Here is a 17,613-nt window from a genome sequence, read left to right as displayed (position 1 = left end):
CTATCAGATTCCTTAATTATTTTAAATAGATCATTTAGATCACTCCGCAGCCTTCTGAACTCAAGAGACTGCAACCCCAAATTTTGTAACCAGCCCTTATAATTTAACCCTTTAAGCCCTAGTGATATTCTGATGAATCTGCACTGTATCCCGCTTCCTACCCCCCCCCCCCCCCCAAACCAAGGCAATGATATTCTTCCTGACATTTGGTGCCTAAAATTGAATACAGTACTCCAAATGGAGTCTGGCCAAGGCTTTAGACAACTGAAGCATCACTTCCTCAGTTTTGAGTTCCAACCCCCTGGAGATGAATGCCAGTTTCCCATTAGCCTTTTTGATTGCTTTTTGTAACTGGGCACTAGCTTTGTGATTTGTTTATATGGACACTCAAATCCCTTTGCTCCTCCACAGCTCCTTGTTTCTCACTATCAGGAAAATATTGCCTTTCACAGATCTGAAGTGGATGACCTCATCCTTCCCCACATTGAACTCCATCTGCCTCACTATGTCGTGCATGTTGCTTGGTACCAGATAAACAGACAGCATAATTGTTTACCACTGCTGCAGTTGATTTATGTGAGGCCAATTGATCAACCATATTTAAGAGATTTAATTTATTCACTCTTGAGCCCTTTTCTACTTGGCCTAGGTTGGGTGGGGTGGGAATGGGGAAGATGAGACTTTGGCATTTTGTGAGTAAGATCACAAAAGGTATTAACCATCCTAAGGTGGGTAGCTGTCCTTGACAGGATTTCCTTCTGCTGAAGGGCAGCACCGACTTACATTAGCAGATCTGTGACCCATTCTGGTTACAACAGACAGGGCATAAAATCAAATGTATTTTATCGTATTTCTCTGATCAAACTTAATTGGATTTGATTTTGAAGTGGAGTGTTAGTTTATGATAATTCCTAATCCCTTGGTTGCTACTAAGTTTTGAAACTCATTGACTATCTGTTGCGCATCTTTCCAGTTTGTCTCACTAGAGGTGGCTAATCCAGTGTATAATCTGGTACAAGGCAGGTGATAGTCATAACAAGCCCATTAGCTCCTGATACATAACAAGATTAGGCAGTCTTTCTGCCATTCATTTATTGTGCACTCTTAAACTCGCGTCTTTGATTACTGGGGACGAAAGACAATGTTTTCAGACTTGCATCTAGTACATTGATAGTGATGCACGCTATGAAAATAAAATAAGCCAATGCATGTCTTGTGAAGTGCCCTTGGACATTCTGCTATGTTAAAGGCACTATATAAATGCAAGTTGTTGTGTTGGTGGTGTGGAATTTTGACGTTTACTATATCAAAGTGCTTCCACAGCTAGCATTTCACACTTGGTACTGTTACGGACCAAAGTCATCAGGGCTCAGGCTCAATTGTTGCACTGAGTCAAGAGCTGAGTTTGGATGGTGGCAGGGATGCTACTGTTGGTGTGTCTCCTTGAGTTAGAGAATGGCTGGGAGCACTGCAGAAGGAATCAGTTAGAAACCCTGCCTTAGAGCAAAATGTTGTCTCACGACAGTATCTTGTTTGGAGTGATAAAATCTATAATTGTACCCCTTTGGTAGTTTGTGAGCACCTGTGTGAAATAAGTGTGCCCTGATAAAATGTCACTGTTTTGATGAAACCCCAATGTCAGCATCGAATGAAAGAAATAACTTGTGTTTATATAGCACTTTTCATGGCCTTGAGATGTCCTAAAGCACTTCACAGCCAGTTACAACCATAACTTCATTTCTAAAGTAATACAGACAGCTGTGGCAGCCAGTTTGCACACAGCAAGTTCGCACAAAAAGCAGTGAGATAAATGATCAGTTAATTTGATTTAGTGATGTTGGTTGAGGTATAGTTGGTCGGCAGGACACTGGTAGAACTTCCCTGCTGTTCATTGAGTAATGCCACGGGATCTTTTACATCCACCTGAGAGGGCAGATGGAGCCTCAGTTTAACATCTTCTCTGAAAGTCAACAGATCCAACATTGCAACACTCCCTCTATCACATTAAAGTGTCAGCCTAGATTGGAACTCAAGTCTTTGAGGTGGATCACAAACCCACAACATTCTGAGTCAGACATGAGAGTGCTATCGCTGAGCCAAAGTGCATATTGTGTATTTCATGATGCTTCTGAAAACCCAAAGTATATTTTAAATCCCATTTAAACAATTCCTCCTTGTGCATAGGTCAAATATGTATCTTCACTAAATTAATAATTTAAATGTAATTATTGCATAAAAAAGATAAGCAGCAGAGAGGTCTCTGTACCCTATGAAATAGTGCTTGAAAAAATCCATATAATTATTTCACAAGTTGATTGTCATAAGGGCACAATAGGTGTTGGAAAAGCAATGAGGTGTACTGGATAGTGCATTGACCTTGCACTTCTGAGCCCTGGGATCAGATTTTCCTGTCAATAATGAGGTGAATGGAGTTGGTGGTTATTTATGCATAAATGGTGCAGCAGTTGCGGGTAAGGAGCAGATATGTGGTTTAATACGAAGATCCAAAGGTTGCCCTTGAAGTTGTGCTGTTTTGCTGTTGGCTTTGCAAAAACAACATTTCACCTGCTGTCTCACCATTGAAATATTTGGAATGTTGTGAAGTTGCTGTATCTGCACAGCAGATATCAACTAAACTCACTTCAGAAATTGGGGCTTGTAATCACAAGCATATGGACCATGTTAATGATGTGCAAAATGTTAATGACTACCGATCAACCTGTCCTGTTGGATGCCCTGTTGTCCTTGCTGTGCTGTTATCAACTCACACTTTCAACTAGTTAATGGATTAAAATATGTTTGAGCTAAAGGGTGCAGAGCAAATCTAACTAATGGCAATTCGATGCCTTAACACAGAAAAATCCAACGCTGGTTTCAAGCCCAGTCCAGATTAGTAGGATATAGGTTAGTGATGAGGCTGATTGTTACCAGAAAAAAGGAAGGGACAGAACATGTGAATGTCATATTGCACCAAGGAATCGTACAAGAGTAGGGAAATTTGATAATAGAACAAACTTAAAAGCCTTTGTATCTGAATGCACAAAACATTCGGAATAAAATAAACGAGTTAACAGCACAAATAGAGATGAATGGGTATGATTTAGTGGCGATTAGAAGTTGCAGGGAAACCGGGTTTGGGAATTAAATATCCAAGGGTACTCAGTATTTCTGAAGGATAGGCAGGAATGAAAAGGAGGCGGTGTAGCTGTGTTAGTAAAGTAAGAGATCAGTGCTGTAGTGAAAAACAATAAGGCACTGGAGATCAAGGCGTAGAATCAGTCTGGGTAGAAATAAGAAATAGCAAGGGAAAGAAGTCCCTGGTGGGAGTAATCTATAGGTCCCCAAACAGTAGTTCTGCAGTGAGGCACAGTATAAACCAGGAAATATTGGGGGCTTGTAAGAAAGGTACTGCAATAATCATGGGTGATTTTAATATGCATATAGACTGGATTAATCAAATTGGCAAGGGTAGCATCGAGAGAGAGTTCATTGAATGTATTAGAGATTGTTTTTTGGAGCAATATGTTGTGGAACCAACCAGGGCGCAGGCTATTCTAGATTTGGGATTGTGCAATGAGGTGGGATTAATTAATGATCTCATAGTTAAGGATCCTCTATGGAAGAGTGATCATAGCATGCTAGAATTTCAAATTCAGTTTGAGGGTGAGAAACTGGAGTCCCACACTCGCGTTCTGGAGTTAAACAAAGGTAATTACATAGGCATGAGGACAGATTTGGTCCGAGTGAACTGGGCAGGAAGTCTAAAAGGTAGGACAGTTGCTGAGCAGTGGCAGATGTTTAAGGAGATATTCAATTCCTCCCAACTAAAATATATTCGAGAGAGGAAGAAAGATTCTAAGAGGAGGGAAAACGTCCATGGCTAAGCAAGGAAGTTAAGGATAACATGAAGACAAAACTAAGGCATACCATATTGCAAAAGCCAATGGCAGGCTGGATGATTGGGAAACTTTTAAAGATCAACAAAGGGTTACTAAAAAAAAGTAATAAAAAGAGCAAAGGTAAATTATGAAAGAAAACTAGCACAAAATATAAAAACAGATAGCAAAAGTTTCTATAAGTACATAAAAGGTAAGAGAGTAGCTAAAGTGAATGTTGGTCCTTTGGAGGATGAGACTGAGGAGTTAATAGAGGGGAACACAGAAATGGCGGAGACACTAATTCAGTATTTTGTCTCAGTTTTCACGGTGGAGGACACTAGTACCATCCTAGTAGTAACAGGAAATGCAGAGGTTATAGAAAGAGAGGAACTTAAAAAAAATCATCACTAGGGAAAGAAGTACTGAGCAAACTATTGGGATTGAAGGCAGATAAGTCCCCAGGGCCTGATGGCCTACTTCCAATGGTCTTAAAGGAAGGGGCAGCGGAGATAGTGGATCCATTGGTTATAATATTCCAAAATTCCCTGTATGTGGGAAAGGTTCCAGCGGATTGGAAAAAAAGCTAATATAATGCCCTTATTCAAAAAGGGAGGGAGGCAAAAAGTAGAAACTACAGACCAGTTAGTCTAATATCTGTCGTTGGGAAATTGTTAGAATCCATTATTAAGGAAGTAATAACAGGACATTTAGAAAGTCAAAACGCAATCCATCAGAGTCAGCATGGTTTTATGAAGGGTAAATCGTGTTTGATTAATTTGCTGGAGTTCTTCGCAGCTGTAACAAGCAAAGTGGATAATGGGGATTCTGTAGATGTAGTTTATCTGGACTTCCAGAAGGCATTTGATAAGGTGCCGCACAAAAGGTTAATACATAAGGTAAGATCACGTGGGGTTAGGGGCAATTTATTAGCTTGGATAGAGGATTGGCTAACCAACAGAAAACAGAGTCGGAATAAATGGGTCTTTTTCTGGTTGGCAAGATGTAACTAGTGGGGTGCCACAGGGTTCGGTCCTTGGGCCCCAGCTATTTACAATCTATATTAATGATTTGGATGCAGGGGTAGAAGGTACTATCGCCAGATTTGCAGATGACACTAAGATCGGTGGGATAGTAAGTTGCAATAAAGAAATAAGAAATTTACAAATGGATATGGATAGATTAGATAAATGGGCCAGAATTTGGCAGATGGAGTTTAATGTGAATAGGTGTGAGGTTATCCACTTTGGTTGGAAGAATAGAAAGAAAAATTATCTAAGTGGAGAGAAACTTCAGAATGCTTCGGTGTAGAGGGATATGGGTGTCCTGAAGTGCAGAAAGCTAGTATGCAGGTATAGCAGGTAATAAGGAAGGCGAATGGAGTTTTGGCATTTATTGCTGAATGAATAGAATATAAAAGTAGGCAGTGTTCCTGCAACTGTACAAGGCATTAGTGAGACCGTACCTGGAGTACTGCGTACAGTTTTGGTCCCCTTACTTGAGGAGGGATGTAGTTGCATTGGAGGCAGTTCAGAGAAGGTTCACTAGATTGATTCCAGAGATGAGGGGTTTGTTTTATGAAGAGAGATTGAACAGTTTAGGCCTTTACTCTCGAAGAATGAGAGGAGATCCAATTGAGGTATATAAGATGATTAAGGGGGTTGACAAAGTAGATGTAGAGAGGGTGTTTGCTCTTGTGGGGCAATCTAGAACGAGAGGTCATAGTTTTAGGATAAAGGGTAGCAGATTTAAAACAGAGATGAGGAGAAATTACTTCTCTCAAAGGGTCATGAGTCTGTGGAATTCACTACCCCTACCCCAGAGTGCGGTGGATGCCGGGACATTGAGGAAATTTGAGGAAATAGACAGATTTTTAATTAGAAATGGGTTGAAGGGTTATGAAGAACGGGCAGGAAAGTGGAGTTGAGGCCGAGATGAGATCAGCCATGATCGTATTGAATGGCGGAGCAGGCTCGAGGGGCTGAATTGCCTACTCCTGCTCCTAGTTCTTATGACCTTAAATCTCTGTTGTCTGAAAGGGTTCTTTTCTGAAATTGGTTTGTGTAGGGACTACTTTTCAGAGGTTGGGGCTGAGGTATGTTGTTGCAGACAGAGTTAAGAGAGCTTTACTCTTCATCTGGCTGTGTTACACCTGACCTGGGAATGCTTTTGCTGACAGTTTGTGCCTGAAAAGATTTCCATTTCCCCAATGTAAAGATAGAGTACTTGCTTTATTTATGATGATCCATTTGATTTCTTTTGCTGATCATTTATTTTTCTCATTATATAGTATGTTTCCCTGGGCCAGTGAATTTACTTTAACCTTCAAGTTATAAGCAAGTGGCCTTTAAAGCATTTTGCCAATTAGATCATTACGCTCCTTTTCAAGGAGCATTGAGGGAAAAGCGAGATCTCTAATTACTGATACTTGGCTTAATTTGTTTTCAGCATGCGCTTAAAACACAGTGGATACTTTTTATTTGTATTAATTTTTTTTTTAAATGAGAGAGTGTGTTAAGTCTCCCATTTCAACATTTTCTCACAGTATATCTATGGTTTGGACGTGATCCACTCATCTCCAAACAGTAAACTAATTATTAACTTAAGTTTCTAACTCAAATATAAGCATGATTGAAGGGCTGACAGTGGTGCCACCCCAGGTGATCCAAGTTGATGAAACCAACGTGTACAACTAAATTGATTGGAATGCTGATTTATGTTGTCCAGCAATTGAGTTCAACTTAAGGTCTTGGGAAAGCTACACCTGGAGTACAGCATTCAGTCCTGGTCACCACCACAGAAGGGACCCAGACAGGCTTGGAGAAAATGCAGTGTGGGCAATAAGACTGCTCTATGGTTTAGTTTAGTTTCGAGATACAGCACTGAAACAGGCCCTTCGGCCCACCGAGTCTGTGCTAACCATCAACTACCCATTTATACTAATCCTACACTAATTCCATACTCCTACCGCATCCCCACATTTCCCTACCACCTACCTATACTAGGGGCAATTTATAATGGCCAATTTACCTATCAACCTGCAAGTCTTTGGCATGTGGGAGGAAACTGGAGCACCCAGAGGAAACCCACGCAGACACAGGCAGTAGCCAGAATTGAACCTGGGTCGCTGGAGCTGTGAGGCTGCGGTGCTGACCACTGCGCCATTGTGGTGCCAGAGAGGGAAAAGGAATACCTTGATAAGCTAGAGTTTTTCAGCTTTGAAAACAACAACTTGTATAGCATCTTTAACATAATAAAACATTCCAAGACAATTCATAGGAGCATTATAAACAAAGTATGACACTTAGCCACAAAAGGACATATTAGGTCAGATGACCAAAAGCTTGGTCAAAGAGGTAGGTTTTAGGAGTATCTTAAAGAAGGAAAGCGAGATGGAGCGACAGAGAGGTGTAGGGAGGATATTCCATAGCTTGGGGCCTAGACAGCTGAAGGCACAGCCACTAATGGTGGAACAATTAAAATTGGGGATGCACAAGAGGCCAGAAGTAGAGGAGTGCAGATATCTGGAGGGTTGTAGGAAATTACAGAGATAATGAGGGACAAAGCCATGGAGGGATTTGAAAGCAAGGATGAGAATCGTTTGATGGGGACCTACATTGGCTCCCAGAGCACAGGGGCGATAGGGGAATGGGACTTGGTGCAAGTTAAGACACAGACAGCAGAGTTTTGGATGACTTGAGATTTATGGAGAATAGAATGTGGGAGACCAACCAGGAGTCTATTGGAGCAGTCAAGTCTAGATGTGACAAAGGCATGAATGAGGGTTTCAACAGCAGATAAGCTGAGACGGGGGAAGTTGGGCGATGTTATGTAAATAGGCAGTTGTAGTGATGGCTCTAATGAGGCCAGAAACTTATCTTGGTCATATGTGACACCAAGGTTGCAAACAGACTGGTTTAATCTTTGTTACCGGGGAGAGGGATGGAGTTGGTAGTGAGGGAACAGAGTTTGTTGTGGGACCGAAAGCAATGACTTCAGTCTTCCCAATATTTAAATTGGAGGAAATTTCTGATCATCCAGTACTGGATGTCAGATAAGCAGTCTGATAATTCAGCAACATTGAAGGAGTCGAGAGAGGCGATCAGAGCTGAAAATCGTTGGCGTACATGTGAAAACTAATGCTGTGCTTTCAGGTGATGTTGCTGAGGGGCAGTATGTAGATGAGAAAATAGAGGGGGCCAAGGTTAGATCCCTGGGCGACATGAGAGGTAATGATGTGGGAGCAGGAGGAGAAGCCATTGCAGCTGATTCCCTGACTGATTAGATAGACAAGAGTGGAACCAGGTGAGAGCAGTCCCACCCAGCTGGACAACAGTGGAGAGGCATTGGAGGAGGATGGTGTGGTCAACCATGACATAGGCTGCAGACTGGTTGAGAAGGGCATGAAGTGAAAGTTTACTTTTGCCGCAGTCACAAAGGATATAATTTGTGACTTTGATAAGAGCTGTTTCGGTACTGTGGAAAGGGTGGAAATCTGATTGAGGGATTCAAATGTGGAGTTCTGAGGAACGTGGATTTGGAAGGTGACAACACTTTCAAGGACTTGAGAAGGAAGGGAGGTTAGAAATAGAATGTTAGTTTGCAAAGGCAGTGGGGTCATGGGTTTTTTTTGAGGAGAGGGGTGATGACGGCTGATTTAAAAGGACAACACCTGAAAGAGAACCATTTACAATATCGGCTGATATGGAGCCCAGGGGAAGTTGAATGATCAGTTTAGTGGGAATAGGATCAAGGGAACATGAGGTAGGTCTCATGGACAAGATGAGCTCAGAGAGGGCATAAAAGGGGAGGTAGGAGAGAAACTAGAGAAAGATGCTAGTTCAGGGGTGGGGGGTGGGTGGGGGGGGGGGAAGCATTGTTAAATTCCAGAAAGCTTGTTGTGGAAGGATGATGCTGGAGCCTATCTCTACTCAGTTTCTCATTTATTGTGTAGATTAAAAGGATTATAAACATAGTTTCACCAGTCTCAGTAAGTGTCTGCTTATAAGTGCTCAAGCAAGACCCCAAATTAATACTGTCCACCTGCATATAATTAAACAATTGACTCACAATTAAGATTCCCTTTTTTTATATAATAAAACTTAAATTAACATGCTCAAACAACATTTGAAAATAAATTCCATATTGGGTACAAAGTATTACATTGTGAGATGCCCCTCCTCGAGCACCTCCTAACAATTTCTTTTTATGAAACAATTGGATAGCTGATGATTTGCATCCACCTATTTAACTTTGGAGATTTCCTTTCTCTCCATTTGTTTCAATCTAGCAAGGTCAATATGTAGTCTTTTCTCACTCACTTTTTGTAGTGTGTACATTGTCCCACAAAGAATGATTATCCCTATAATATGCAATGGGTATCCTAACTTCAGTATGTCTCTTGTTCAGAATTTCACCTAAAATATTTGACAAATCGAACCCCGTGTCCACTGATACAAGACCCAGTGTTTCTGCAGTTAAATTACTTTTAACGACCCTTTTTATTTTTAAGCTTCCTAAGCTAAAGGACAACATTTCCCATTTTCACCCAGAAGAAATATTATGGAACCAGCTACATTCAAGTACCTTTAAGGAAGATTAGCCTGTGAAGCAGCACTAAAAATTATTAGCTTCATGTTATTTTGGTTGCCTAAGGATGGGAACTTCAGTACACATTTCTCCAAATTTAATTCTTTAAAATGTTTTATTTGCCCTTAAAACATTCTCAATTTGCAGATCTTCCCTCATTATGCTTAACTCCAGTACATCAAAACGAGCATTAGGTTTAGTCTGAGAGCACAACCAGTTTAATTGACCAGTTAAGTTTCACAATTGCTCAGCTTCTGGTTTAGACACATCAGGCTGAATTTTATGTGCCCGACGCCGATTTCAGTGGGAGAGAAAAATGGCAGCCCGTCCATGTGCGCTGCATGTCGTAGAACCGCTGTGATCTTAATCGCGGCAGCTCACTTAAATAGCTAGGGGGGGGGGCCACCCCCACACTGATCAGGTGGAGGAGGCAGGCTGTCCGTCCCCGGCAATGGCATCAGCTGCTTGTGTGCAGATGCTGATGCCATTTTTAAAGGGCTTTTAGCTCTTCTTCTTTGGCCTCCTTGTCTTGAGAGACCGCCCTACTGGCATATTAAATACATACATTTCTTTTGCCCCTCCCCCACCCCAACAACCATTACATTTGTCCTTCTCCTCCCCCCCCCCCAAAAAAAACTCTTACCTTTAACATCTGACCTTTCCCCGCCTCCCCCTCCCCCCCCCCCACCCCAGCCCAAACTGAACAAACTTTAAACTACAGCCATGACATTATTTTGCTTCACCCCCCCACCCCCCGAAAGTTTCTGTTTGATACCAATAAAACATGGCAGGATCTACTTTTCATTGAACACAACCAATTTTCAACAAAACAGATCACACCGAGAAATAGCACACCCAGGAAGCATCATTAAGGCCGTAGTTGTTCAATTTCCATAGCTTTGCTTCTCCCTCTGCTGCCTCTTTAGGTTGTTTCAGAAACACTTCTCTTTGAAAACCCTGCAGAAATGCGGCTTTCATGTCAATGGATGTACGCTCCCAAGAATATGTTGTCAAAAGAGCCAAAAAGATTTTCAAGATTACTTTTCCAGCTGTGGGAGAGTCCATTCTAACATCAGAATCACCCAGTCGCTCTTCAAACCCCCTCGCATCTAGCCTCGCTTTAGCCTTACAAGTCTCATCAGGAAGGACATTTTTCAGTACAAATCCATCTATGTGACGAGGCTGGCTGTCCCCTATCTGGTACTTCAGAATAAACACCAAACTCTCTAATTCATTATGTTTTGCTTCTCTTATTAGTTTATCCTCAAGTTTATTGGCAGCCACTAAAATGTCATGGTCATGAGAATTTCTGCTTCTAGTTCTATTCTGAGACTGTTTTCTAGCCTCTGTTTCATTGTGGAAACTGTTCAAACTACTGCCTCTATTAGCTGTTTGTCTTTCAGGCCTATTACTAGAAGATCTCCTTTGCGCACTATTGGAGGCTCTTTCTCCAGTACGTGATGGCTTACTTATGCAAGAGTCACTTTCAGACTCACTATTCGCACTTGCACTGCACTTTCTTACTCTCCACTCTTTCACCCCTTTCTTTCTGCCAGTCCATGGACCTTTGTTCTTGGCCATCATCTTGAACATTTAATCAATATTTAAACTTACCAGTAGATTTTCCTGCACGTCCCACAATTGTTGCAACCCTCCATTTATTAGACCTCTCTGGAATATATGACACCAGAGTATCCACTCGGGGCAATTGGCCTTTGGATGTGACAGCTCACACTACTATCCAACACTTAATCTATTGTATTCTGTTTGTCAAGACCTTCCATCACCAAAAACATGAGCATTTGAGGTACAAGTTGCCTCATTTCCCTCTCAGTTGCTCAGGTTTTGAGATTTTGTAATCAACCCCAAGTAATTGTGAGGAATGAACCTTAACAGTTTGATTTCCATGCTTGATAACTACTGTCTTACCATCATGACCTGTTACCTTACCAGGGCCTTCCCATTCCCTATGATCCTCTTTCAGAATACACCTAATCTCCTGAATAAAAATTCCACCTCGGATGGCCTTATACGATGCTTCAGAGCTCTCTGAATTTTCTCAGAGACCTCAGCCTGATGAAAGCCCTGCATGTAAAGCATTTAAATGTGCAAGGGGAAAAAAAAGAACTAATTGTAGTACCTTCTAGAGCAAGAGGACGGTCGCACAGTTCCGAAGGCAATTTGAGATTCCACCCATCGACCAATTGATGGGGACTATACTCTGCAACCATCTGAAGTGAATTCTTTGCATGAATCGCCAAAGACAGGGCAGTTATCAACTTGCAGTTTGTTGGTCAGCTTAGAAATTATGCTAAGATTTCATCAATCACTATGTGATTCCTTTCACAGAGCCCATTGCTCAAAGAACTTTCAGCTGTAGTATTCATCATCGTAATGTTCATGGTTTCACACACCTCTGAACTAGTCATTGGCAAATTCCCCTCCATTAACAGTCAGAAATTTAGCTGGTGCTCCAAGTCCAATTCCTATCCCTTTCTGCATAATTTTATCTATAATTGACCTTTTGTCCTTGCTATTGAATATAGAAGAAAGACAATCTACTTGCTAGGTCTATACAATGTGGACTGACAATATTCTTGTCTTTGAATGCATGGCAACTACCTAATTAAAGTCACGTGCCAATGGAAGGCTGACAATAGGATGTGATGGTGTTTCTGATGCTTTTTACAGATTTCACACTTTTCCCTAATCTGTTCTATTATCCTCCTACTCTTTGTCAAGCACACCTGCATCCTTTAGCAGGGTTTTTAACCTCTGACAAGAAGGGTGAGCAAACTGTATGTAACTTGAAGACAATTTGCTTTTTATCTCTGATTCTTAACACCGGATGCCATCAATCCATTTCTAACACTCTGACTAGAAACATCAGGTTTTGTTAAGGAGGTACAATAATGCCCTGACTGGGGAAAATGCAAATTCACTGACTTTCCAACAACAATTGCCTTATGCTCCATATCAAGTGTCATTTTCTCCCTTTCTCATTGAAGGCTTACTCAACAGTAAAAGGTAAACCAGCTAGTCTCATGACTAACTTGCTGGGAAACCTGAGTTTTTCTGAAGTATATAGACAGTTTGAGAGAGAGACTGTTTGGTTCTGGACTGAGAAGACCTATCCTGTCTTCTCCCATCCCTTTCTCACGGAACTCCAAATTCACTGAAGATGTGAACCTCGAGAGAAAAGTCTCCTACATCGAACAAGGTTTAAGAACAATACTGGGCCCCAACGAAAAGCAAGATCTACCTACAATGAAGGACTCTACAATGAGATCGAAGAACAGTAACCAAAACCATCTTCAGGTATTGCCTCAAACTGTTCGACTTTATTTCTTCTGCTCTTTTCTGTCTCTATCTGCTTGTCTGCATCACCAAGCATGCTAGCTTGGGTGTCGCGTAGGGGTTAACCGAATTAGAGTTTAAGTTTAATTAAGTTCAACCTTTCTTCTTTAAACCTAAGAAAACCTGTTTGGCTAGTTTCTTTGCCTTACAATTGGAAAGCAGTGAACAAGGAGGGCTAAAAAAACGGTATGTTTAAAATAAAACCCTGTTACGGTAAGACCAGGTGAAGGCTGAGAGGGAACCCTAGACCCCTTTTTCACCTGGTCGTAACAAGGACAAATGCCAAGAAGTAATTTTTACTAACACAGTTGTTAGACTGATTATTTAAGGTCTGCTGGACACAGCTAGATGCTGCAAAAGGGATTGTAATTCTAGAAAGATGAGATTTTTTTACCTGCCTTGTAATCTTATGAGGTACAGTGTCCTAAACATATATCCTACATCGAGCAGCAGTTGCTGACCTTTGTAGCGATTCTATTATTGCACTCTTAAAACCTGCTGCAATGTCTGAATTTTTTTATCATCCAGGTTTCTTTCTTTTGTCAATGTGCTCTCTGGTGCAGAGGTAGAGTTCCAAGGATGAGCTAGTGCTCCACTCCTGGCTGGCCTTATACCCTCCCCAAACTTGTCATCCAAAACTCTGCTGCCAGTGTTTTAACTTGCACCAAGTCCTGCTCACCTATTTCCTCTGTGGTTACTGTCCTACATTGGCTCCCGATTGCACTCTTCCAATTCTGGCTTCTTGTGCATCCCTGATAATTGCTCCACCCTTGGTGGCAGTGCCTTCAGCTGTTGAGGCCCAAAGCTTTGGAATTACCTCCCTGAGCCTCTCCGCCTCTCTACCCTTATTTCCTCTTTTCAGACGTTCCTTTTAACCTACCTCTGACCAAGTTTTTGATCACGTGCCCTATTCTGTTCTTGTGTGATTTGGTGTCAAATTTTGTTTGATAACACTTCTAAGAAGTACCTTCGGACATTTTACTACTTTAAAGGCGCTATATAAATTCAAGTTTTGTTTATTTGTTTGCTGGTAGCACCCAAGTAGGTACGAAAACCAGATGGAGAGTGTCAGCAAGCTATTTGATGTGGAAGGCCTTGTGGCGTAGTCCTGTTCATTCAGTGTGTCGGCATATGCACTTTTCAGCAGGTGTAAATTGTTAAAGTTTGGGCGTGGTAACCCTGGCTATTTTTCTTCGGTCTCTTTATCATTCCCCTTCCAGTCAATCAGTGCAGAAGAAGGGTGGGAGGCAATACTAAGGCCATTGCTAAGATCTGCTCAACTTAACAAAGGTGATGGACTGAATTTGGGACCTTCTTGGTTTGGGTTATTGAAGTACCCTGTTCATTGGCCACTGAGCCATGTGGGCAGCTCTGTAGTATACGTGATTTATAGTTGAGAAGAAAATTGAATACCTTTCACATATTGAGAAATGTTTTGCATTAGTCTAAAAATAAATTGACTGTCGACCTTGAACAATGTGCAATTTGTACAGTAATTGCTAATGGGCTATATAGTTAACTTTGTTGTAACTGATTTGATATGAGCTTGCCTTGTGCATTTCCGTTTGCTGTAAATTCTTAATGATCAATATTCAATATATAACTCTTGAAAATTTGTACCAGCTGCAACCTTTGGACGTACTAGGTGTTGCATTGTGCCTATCATGAATAAGGGTAAAATTCCTCGTAACAAAAAGAATGTCCCATTTTCTCTATAGTTAATGAGCCAGGTATGAAATTGGATTCATAGAAATCATACATGTCAAAGGTGCGCACTTGTAAGATTTAATTGTCAGCTTCCTGGAGAAAAAATAGGAGTTGCGTCATTCTTGTTGAGTGGAATTTCCTTCCATTGTACGTGTTGCCAGCGAGCATGATAATGCTGCATTTCATCTGTCTAAATATGTAGAAAACTGTGAGCCTGGTTCTGAATCTTAAGTAAGTTGTATAATGTTGTATGAACTAGGACCCATGGCACTCAAATTAATAAATGGAAAAGCGAATTGCAATTTGCTGATCTGGTCAACTGGATATAGGAGCCACCTCAAATGTGATTCTCATTCAGTTAATTATTTTGATAATTAACAAAAGCAAGAGCACAGGTTACAGGGCAGTTAAAAATCTGTTCAGTGGGCAGAGTGGGAGGTTCAGATATTATCTGTTGTACCACTTTCCTGTGCTTGCCCGCCCTTGAATGGAATGGTGTCTGGGTATATTCCATTTGGAAAGGGGCGTAGAGGAGCCATATATTTTCTTTACTGTTCAGTGAAGCAGATTTGGCAGTTTGTGAACCCGAAAATACACATTTTAAGCAGTTTTATTTTTATTTCAAGATGTGGAAATCTTCCATCAAGTGAGCCATTTTCTCCTAAAAGTAAGGATCCGTTCCATTACTTGAAGTGAAAGATACGAAGGTTAAAAAGCTGTCAGATTGAGCAGGAAGGATTTTAAAAAATATTTAAATTCAGTGTGTGCTGCATTAATTCAGTCATTGTCATTTGGTCTACTTTGGGATTTATTTTAAGTGAGTAACGGTTTTGGGGCAGAAAGTATTGACATTGTGGGGCCAATACAGTTGAATGGGAGCTACGTTTATTTTGCCTGGGATTTTATTTTATGGGCAGAAACCTTGTCTGAGTTTACCTGATGAGGTGGGTTTATTTTGTGATACTAGCATCCCGATACCCACAACTATAGTCCTCCCAATACTTACCCTGATGGGTTAGCAGGTACGTGTATTGTGAGGCGTTATAATTAGCCATACAGACGAGAAATGTTCCAGGCTTGATCTACATGCTGTTTTGTTGGCTGATCTCAGCTTGGGAATTGCAGTTGGGCTGAGTGACCTCAGACTGCAGAGGAAGGAAAATTTAAAGAAAAATCAGCCAGCGTTTCAGTTCTGATCTCTGTTGAAAGTAAGTGCGTGTATGCATGTGTGCCTGTGGCACGGAGCTTGGTAAGAAGTTGAATAGTATGCAAACCCTCTCTGGATTTGTCCAGACTGGATATTTTGCTGCAGTACTAGAGCATGGCTACCCGACAGGACCCGATGACGTGTCGGGTTTGGGTCGGGTTGCTCTTTTGGGTCCGGCATTCGGGCTCGGGCCGGGTTGGACACACCTCCGGTATGTGGCTCCAATCTTACTGTACTTATTAAACAACCTTTCAAGTCCAGTTGCAGTTTTTCCTGCTTATTTGCACAAGCTTAAGTAAAAAATGGAAGCTCGGTTAACTGAACATTTTGGTGGTCGGGTCGGGCGCGAGGAAAAAAAATAAAAGGACTCAGGCCGGGTCGGGCTTCATTTGCAGACCCGAGCAGGCATTTATGTAGTACTATTGGATTGCTGGTAAACTCGAAATTGTATCACATCAGCGGTCAGTACCTAAATAGTGTGAGGGGTGAAGTGAGATTTGCAAATGCATATTGTTCAGGGAGGTATTGGGAAGACTACTGTTGTGGGCGATGGGGGTGCTATATCTCAAAATAAGCCCACCTCACCAGGTGAACTCTGATGATGTTTCCACTTTTGAAATAAAATCCCAACAAAATAAAATCACTATCTGAAATCAAGTCATCCTAAACCCAACCTGGAGAGGTTTTATTCTGGAGTAAAATCATTGAAGATACTTTTGATACTGGTCCTGACAGCATTTACATGCTCTGGTATCTGAGGCACCGGGAATGTTTGCAAAGGGAAAGTGCTTATTCTAAAATACCAAAAACCTAACTCAGATCTTGCTTGCTAACCAGGCTGGTAAGCAGGGAGTATGTCCTATGTTGGTAGATGACTTGTTTCTTTTTCCAGGTCTTTCTGTGATGCTTAAAGGACCACATTTTTTCCTTTTCAAGTTCTTTGGTTGGAGAGCTGGTACCTCTCTCTGAAATTGGCTTCCACATTTTTTCCGAGATTTAATTCTTTTTGGAGTGTGCACTGAAATCAGAGACTGATTGGTTCTCAAACTGGTGACGTTGACTTGAACTGAAGTTGTGCTTTTGTTGAACAAGAAATTCTGAAGCATTTCAAGCTGGGGGGCCATCATCTACTCTGGTAAGATTTGATATGATCTCCTAAATAATTCATTCATCTCATGGCTGTTCGATATGGCTGCTGCAGAATGGCTACTCCGATTGCCTACTCAACAGTCCTTGCATTTCAGAGGTAATTCATTGTGTAAAGTGCTTTGAGACACTTCGAAATGGTAAAGAATTATATAAGAAAGACTTTCTTATGATTATGCTACAAGAGGTGTGTTATATGCCTCCAAATAGGAGAGAGAGATATAGGAGCAAATTTGCAGAGAAATCACCGAGATGTGCAAGAACTATAGAGTGATATTGGGGGACTTTAATTACCCAACTATTGATTGGGATAATTTTAGAGTAAAGGAAAAGGGGGCTGGGAATTTCTGTATTGTTTTCAGAAGTACTTTCTTGTTCAGTGTTTTCTCGGTCCAACAAGAAAGGAAGCATTGCTGGATCTGGTGCTAGGAAATAAGGTGGGACAAGTGGACCAAGTGTCTGTGGGGGAGTATTTGGGTAAGAGTGATCATCGTATCATAAAGTTTAGATTTGTAATGCAGAAAAATAAGGAACAATATAAGGTAGAACAGCTGGATTGTGTTACGCCAATGTGTTTTGTTGAAAATCTTCTTTAATCTACTGACTGGAGATCTGGATTTGTATTTTTTAAAGACATTTTTAAAAGACAAGCTGCCAGCAAAGTCATCCTTTCAGCATAAGATGATCCCCTAATTTGCAACACTGTATCCTACACTGCAATGTTTGTGAGGA

At 41.2% G+C, this 17,613-nt stretch overlaps 1 protein-coding gene across 2 annotated transcripts in view; it reads left to right on the top strand.

Moving 5' to 3' along the window:
- map3k9 (mitogen-activated protein kinase kinase kinase 9) overlaps positions 1 to 17,613 on the top strand; it is a 187,009-nt gene that overhangs the window by 10,939 nt on the left and 158,457 nt on the right. The gene's annotated exons all lie outside the window — the stretch shown is intronic.

Source organism: Heterodontus francisci, chromosome 9, assembly GCF_036365525.1.
Source record: "Heterodontus francisci isolate sHetFra1 chromosome 9, sHetFra1.hap1, whole genome shotgun sequence".
In the NCBI taxonomy this organism is placed as follows: Eukaryota; Metazoa; Chordata; class Chondrichthyes; order Heterodontiformes; family Heterodontidae; genus Heterodontus; species Heterodontus francisci.
Note: the sequence above shows the minus strand (reverse complement) of the source record. Positions and strands in the feature narration are given on the sequence as shown.